Source organism: Cuculus canorus, unplaced genomic scaffold (genome assembly GCF_017976375.1).
Source record: "Cuculus canorus isolate bCucCan1 unplaced genomic scaffold, bCucCan1.pri scaffold_69_arrow_ctg1, whole genome shotgun sequence".
NCBI lineage: Eukaryota > Metazoa > Chordata > Aves > Cuculiformes > Cuculidae > Cuculus > Cuculus canorus.
Window position 1 is genome coordinate 150,447 of NW_026527848.1, and position 7,223 is coordinate 157,669.

At 48.7% G+C, this 7,223-nt stretch overlaps 1 long non-coding RNA gene across 1 annotated transcript; it reads left to right on the forward strand.

The window, feature by feature from the left end:
• Positions 1-307: 307 nt before the first annotated feature.
• LOC128850772 (uncharacterized) lies at positions 308-3,459 on the forward strand. The gene is made up of 3 exons (XR_008448067.1): positions 308-403; positions 1,834-1,957; positions 2,074-3,459. It is a non-coding gene; the product is annotated as an uncharacterized LOC128850772 (long non-coding RNA).
• Positions 3,460-7,223: the final 3,764 nt, after the last annotated feature.

Sequence of the window (7,223 nt, forward strand, 5' to 3'; positions counted from 1 at the left end):
GTCTTCGGTATGTTCACATGAGACAGTTAGAAAAACATTCCATTTGAGAAGTGGGTTTATCTGATAGTGAGTGAACTTCAGCTTAAGCTTCAAGTTTTGAGTGTAAACTTGAAACGGTACTTGAGATTGAATCTTGTGTCTCGCATCTCTGGTAACAAAGGCAGAAAAAGGACTGGCTTCTTTCGGAGTTGGAGGCTCGTCTGTACTTCTTGATGCTTAGCTTGTATGATCTTTTATCCTTTTAGTCAGCACTTTAGCTTAAAAATGTGATCTTACTTCTTTAACTTGCTTTTACTTTGTTGCCTGTAGACGGGACGATGCATTTACCTATCCCTTTCGACAACTATCCTTTGCTCCACACCTGCTATACTGGTCAGCGACAGAGACTGGAGGATTTGTCAAGGTAAGCCTACAGCTCTGGCACACTTCCACTGCAGATCCTGAAGTGGAAGTGAATGGCTTTTATGTCAAGACTTGTGTTTGCTGTGCTTAATGCATTTGCCGTCGATACTCCTTGACTTGGGTGGTGCATGGCTGGTGTCAAACACTGAGGTTACTTTCCTGTTGAAATGTTTATATGTGCCTCTGCTTAGTGCCATTTCTGGGCATTGTCGTTGTGTTTTGTGGAATCAAACCCTATAACCCAAAATGAGTTATAAAGCAGGTATGTTTATTTCCAGCGCTGGAGTGCAAGGGGGTTCTCCTCCCAGCTTGCACACCGTATAACTTAACTCACAGCTACTTATAGTGCAAAGACATGCATAGTTAAAAGCGCTTACTACATCTCCATAACCTTTCCCCACTTCGTATTATAATTAGTTCTGGAAAGTTCGCTCCAGTCTAGGTCCTGTGTAGTGCCTCCTGGTGGTCGTGGGCCGGGGTCTTAGGGATGAAGTTAGAAGTCTTCCTCAAGATGAATTTTTTTTCCTTGAACTGTGTACAGGCACAGTCTCTTCTGGTTGTTTTCCAGCTTTCTGCATTCCAATGCCTGCTTATCAGTAAATTTCTGCTAGCTGGCTCCTTCGTTATCAACTTCCAAGGTCCTCAAGGCAAACAACGCCAAGCTCTAATGAACACTCCCAACCCACCTTGTCTGCTTTCGCTCATCAGTTGTTTCATAGTGCACTTAATTCATTGGTTAGTCTGCATAGCTCGTTACCCCGAGAAAGATCCTGAGATTAGGACAGGATCATTCATCTCCAGTTCAGCAAAGCATGGCATTCACAGAACAACCGTGTTGGACATGGAAGAAAGCGTGTTAAAATAAGAGATCCTCTTTCATTGACTAGTGGTAGACGGCAAGAATTGCTTTGGCCTAAATCCCCTCCTCAGAAGTCATTTCTGTAATTTAGTAAGACAGTCAGAGTTACACGTAGCTGGCACCCCTAGCACTCTCCTGGCTATTGGATAAAAGTTCTTTCCTAATGTAAACCCTCTTTCCTGGAGTAGCTTACTAGCACATAGGTGATATATACCTTGGATTAGATGACAATAGGTTTTCCTTTGGAAATTGTACAGAAAACTCTAGAAGGACCAAAGGAAGGTTAGGCTCTGGCACTGTGAAGAAGATGCAACCAGATGAGTTTTGGTGGAAGCCGCAGGGGATTAGAGATTGACTGGAAAGTTCGTCTTACTCAGTTTACTTCTTTAGTGACTTTGATACAGGCTGGTGTGTTCCTTTCACGTGCCTCTCAAGTCATAATCCTGCCTTTGTCTGCTTTCTTTGACTCGTGGGACCTTTCTGGTTTTGTTTGGACTGGAGGATATCTGTTGCACTGAGGGGCTGGAGTTAGTGTTTTCTTCTGTCCAAATCCTTGCTACCTTTTATTCAAGAGGAAAATGCGATTCCAACTGCCTAATGATCAATGGCATAGTTTCCCACATAGGAGACCAACTTGCGAAGCTGTGGCAGAAAGAGAAAGGAGGGACTGGGAAATATCCCCCTCCCAGTTTACATGTGAGTGCCATGTTCACTGAAAACACCACCATCCCCCTCCCCACCCAACCCCACCCAAAAGCCAACCATTTATGAACGACTGGTGTGCTTACAAAACTTTTAATTTTAACTTTCAGGCACTGCTGGATCTCTATTGGAAAGCATAGAAAAACCCTACAAACATGTGATTGTATCCTTTCTGGTTATTTTAAATGCACCTCAGGATATGTACAAAAATGTTCTTAAATGTTTGTCTCCTACGTGCTTAAGAAGGGATTTTAATTTACTCCTCAAACACAAAGCTAGTGAAAACATTTGGTTTAGAATTAAGTCATAGACAGAAGCATTGTTATACTTTTTAGTCCTGTGGAGTTTTTATGATTTTTTTTTTCAGTGTTTTGTTGCCACGTCTTTTCTCCTATGAGAGAATGGGTTTACTAAGAAATGTTAAAGGCAAAAAGCCCCATTAGTTTTTCTTCTGGAAATTTACACACAGTTTTTAATTTTTAGATCACTGATACATGTAGCAAATGGCTTCTTGCTAGAATGACGCACTGAAACCTGCTGCTGCAGAACAAAGGGATTTCTAACAGTGGCTTAGAGTCCAGCAGGTAGCTCCACTGACTGTAGAGGGAGCCTGAGTTTATAACAGAAGTATTTAAATATCTAAAGCTAAAATTTATGGATGCTTTACAAAAATCAAAGTGTACTTCCTCCAGGTTACTTCTTCAGAATACAATTTTGTGGTTAGAAGCTGGCTGTCTCCTGGTTAAGAGTTTAAAACTGCAAGACTAAAACATTAGTATTTCCTGCTTCCTGCCACTTTTATATTCTTATTTCACTGAGTTTTTATAAAGGTAGTGGGATAAACTTGTTGGTCTTCCAGATTTGTTAGCCTTAATTATATATCAGACTTGCGGCAAGGTATCTTGAAGTGCTGGCTAAATAAAACCAAAATGATAGTCAATTCTTTTGCGACTGTCTTTGCTCTCCTTCAGGGCCTTGTTAAACTGATTGAAGGGTTTTGGCTGCTTGACCGCAAGCATTATAAAGTAAGTATGTTACCGTTTAGTTGCACATACACTACCATACAAAGCTCTCCTCTATAAAATTATTTTCAGAAATTGCTGCTTAGCTAGTAACAGGTACTAAAACACAATAGGCTTTTTTCATAGTCCTGCTATGACATCTTCAGCAATTAGTTACGATTTGAGATTCTGTTTCAATACCTTGGACAGGAAATTGATAAAAACAAATAAGAAATCAACTTGAACAATGCCTGCCAGTTGAATTTTCAAAGCCATCCAATTAAGGTGTTTTCAGTAAACCAGTTGAGCACTTTCTCAAAAACAGTGGTTTAGGTACTTTCAATATTAAAACGAGGATCCTAGCTGCAAGATTTGAGCTGGAAGACTCCAAAAGCGACTTTTCAACCTAATTCATGTTCTTTCTGATGCTGAAGGTCATATTTTGCCTATCATGATGTTAATAGAATCTGCTTGTCTGGGAGAACAATTTATTATTTGTAATGCATTTATAAAAAGTGCAGAGATTTGATCAGCCTGCAGAAGAGAAGGCTCCAGGGAGACTTAGAGCAGCTTCCAGGACTGAAAGGGGCTCCAGGAAAGCTGGGGAGGGGCTCTTGATCAGGGAGTGCAGGGATAGGACAAGGGGGAATGATTTTCAGCTGAAAGAGGGGAGATTGAGATGAGGTCTCAGGCAGAACCGTTTCCCTGAGAGGGTGGGGAGGCCCTGGCCCAGGTTGCCCAGAGAAGTGGTGGCTGCCCCTTCCCTGGAGGGGTTCAAGGCCAGGTTGGATGGGGCTTGGAGCAAATGGGTCCAGTGGGAGGTGGAACTGAATGGGCTTTGAGGTCCCTTGCAGCCCAAAGCATTCCAAGATTCCATGATCCCACGGACTACATCCAAAGTAATTCAGTTCCTCAAAAAAATACAAACCCCCACCCCACCACACAATTCATGCTATGCCTGATCAGACGCTACAAAACACATTTTATTTTTAACACAGTCCATCACAAACTACACAGTGGGAACTGTTCCCATATCCACAGGGCCTGGAAAGCAGCCGGGGGTTCACTGCAGGCGATGGAGGTAGAAGCGGAGGGACTGCAGCAGCTCTGAGACACACTCATTGAGTGTGTCCGTAGCAGCGTGATGGCCAACTGGGCTCTGGCTTCTGCTGGTGATCCGCCTGCACAGGTAGTAGAGCTGCTGTGGGAAGCGTCTGCAGGGCCTTCCCATGACCATCCACCTGCACACGTGATTGGGAGGGCTAAGGACGAGCTCCTCATACATGTCATCTGCTCACACTGAGATCAGCAGGCGCTCCAACGGCTGCCGGCAGATGGGGCAGGTCTTGCTCATCGTGGCCCAACGCTGGATGCACCCAAAGCAGAAGCTGTGCAGGCAGTAGGCCACGTAGGAGGCATTTGTAACACCTTGCAGGCAGATGGGGCACTGGGGGCCTTCTGCTGCCTCCACCGGCCCTACCTGGGGCCGCTGGCTCCTGCTGCCATCCCTCGCAGCAGAGCTTCTCTCCCCACTGGCTCCCTCGGTGCCCGACGCTGGGTCCTGCCAAGAGAGACGTGCAAAGTGTTAGAGCGTGTCTGGCAGAGGCACTCGGGCATGCAGCCCAGCGCAGGATGCACAGGGAGCAGAACTGTTGGAGGCACGGCATCCCGGAGCTGCCACCTCCCAGCTGCCCGGGCAGAGGGGACAGCAGTCATCCAGCTCCGTGGCCACGCTGTCCCCATGCTGCGATGGCTGTGGGAGCTGGTGCTGCAGCAGCGGGTGATGCACAAGAAAAGGAAGAGAGGCCACAAGTATCGGGTGGCCCAGGGAGGGCAGGAAGGAACAGCCAAGTCCTTCCAGAAGGAAACCCTCCCAGCTCCCCAGGGTGAGGTGTCCCCTCCCAGCTCACCTCTGCTGCTGCGAGCTGCAAGCCCCTGGGTGCCACAGCTGCCTGAGGCTGGCAGGGCGCGGAAAATCCTCCAGCGTTTTCAGTCTCTGGCCTTTCCTCTTCCAATAGATGAGGCAGCCTTTGAGGAACCCCTGCTGCTGGTCTGGGTGATGATTCCTCCCCTGCAACTTCCTCCTGCTGCTCTGTCCTGGGGCCTGTTGCTCTTTGCTCAGGACAGATTGTACGCCTCTTTCTGCGGGAGTAGATCCACCAGCAGCCAAGAAGTCCCACCGCTGCAGGTACAGCACAGCCCATAACATGGCGCAAGGATAAAGGCATTTTGCAGAGCCCCAGCTGATCCCTAGAAGGAGAAACAGAAACCATGGTCAAATGGTCACAGAGAAGTTAATGGGAAGGCTGAGGTTCCATAAATGCCTTCAGGTATTTCTGTGAGAGCGAACAGGTTGGTTTTCCAGACGCTCTGGAAATTCCCACCTCCGCTCTCCCAGTAGAGCTCACAACAGGAGCCTCACCTGAGAGCAGAGATCCCTGCACACTGCTCACCAGGACACTCATCGCTCTCCCCTCACCTTGATGCTTAAAACCATTTCACCTCCTTTCTGTGAGTGCTCCCTGCTGCCCGCTCACGTGGTCAGAATTCCTGCAGGACCACCCTACGAGCTGTCTCACAGCCGCACCACAAACTGACCACAAACAGAGAACTCCCGTATCTCCCCTCCCAGCAGTTTCTGATGGAGCAGAGCCCCGTTCTTCTCCACCGCCCTGTTCAGCTGCACCAACTGCACAAACAGTTCTCCTGCACCATCCTGTGGCGCAGGACGGCAGCAGCAGGACGCCCAAGGATGGACAGGCCTGTCCTCAAGACCAGCACATAGAACACTTCTGAACCAGAGACCGTCAGCTGGGACCATCCAGACCCAGTGTGGAGCGCTGGATGCCCCAGGGCCATTTCCCAGCACGCAGGGCCTGGTGCAGCCCCACACCAAACCCAGAGCTGAGCCAGGGCAGAGCTCACACCCTGTAGGTGCTCGTCCTGTGCCACCAGGCACTGCCTCTGCCTTCTGGCATGGCCGGAATCCGGTCTAAGGGTCCCATCTGAGATCAAGGCATGGCTGGAGAGCTGCAGCTGGGACTGGAGACTTTCCCAGCTTGCTCACATGTCCCCTCAGTACGATGGGATTAGGACACCAAGGAGAGAGCAGGAGTTGGTCAGCTCTCCCAGTCCGTATCCTGTCCGCATTGATCGAAGAATCCTGGCAAAGACCAGGATGATGAGGACAAGAAGGAACATGAACATGAGGGTCCCTTCAAAAGAAACAAACAAACCAAACACCAAGGAAAGTCAGCTTCATCTCCTGGTTCACATCAGGTTCCCAGCACAGCTTGAAGCCTCCCTGTTTCTCCGGCCAGGACAAACAACCCTCAGCGGACGCATCCTTCTAAGTGCAGCATGAGGTTCCCAGGGAAGCCAAAGAATTCCCTCTCAGCACGCAAGACAAGAGCCTGGCAAGCACTAACTCCACGTGTTCAGGGCTCCCTACACCCAGGAAGGTCCATTCTGGGGACCGGCTCCTTCGAGGCTCCACCAGAAGAGAGACCGGGACAACTCCCAAGTGTCTGAGCCCCCGTACTCTGCAGGGAAAAAACCTCTCTGTGCTGCTGGTCCCTACCTCCTCCACCTCCTGAATGGAGAGATTATGCTGCCAAACCAAAAAACAGTGGAAATCCAGATTGGAATTAAGGACCATGTTGAAAGATGACAAAGCAAACAAGCAGGCACCTAAATTGGACGGGAGCTCCAGCAGCCAGGCCAGGATGGCTCCCTACACAGCCTGGAGTCAGCGATACAGCACTTGGGAAATAAATCGGATCGGGATGAAGGAGCACGGGGTAAGGCTGGCACAGTCAAACGAAAACGGGACCACCAGGGCCCAGAACAGCCCCCCACAGGGAAAATAACCAGGAGCACAGGCTCCAGCTCCTGGAGGCAGATGAAGGCAGAACCCTCAAGAACTGGAGCCCGGTGTTCAGGGCCCCGTTGGACGGGGCCTTGGGCAGCCTGAGTCAGTGGGACGTGTGCCTGCCCATCACAGGGGCTTGGATTTAGATGATCATTGAGGGCCCTCCCAACTGAAACCGTTTTATGATTCTATGATTCTGTTTCTCCCTCTCGACTATCAGTTGCACGGCAATAAGAACTACAGCCAGGAGATGGAACTGAGACTTGTCCAACAATAAGGAAGATCAATCCATGGATGAGTCTCAACGAGGGAATTGACAGAAGAGAATCAAGTGTAAAACCACCACTGAAACTATGAACCAGCTGCTGTTGCTGGGAGCTCTCTGAGC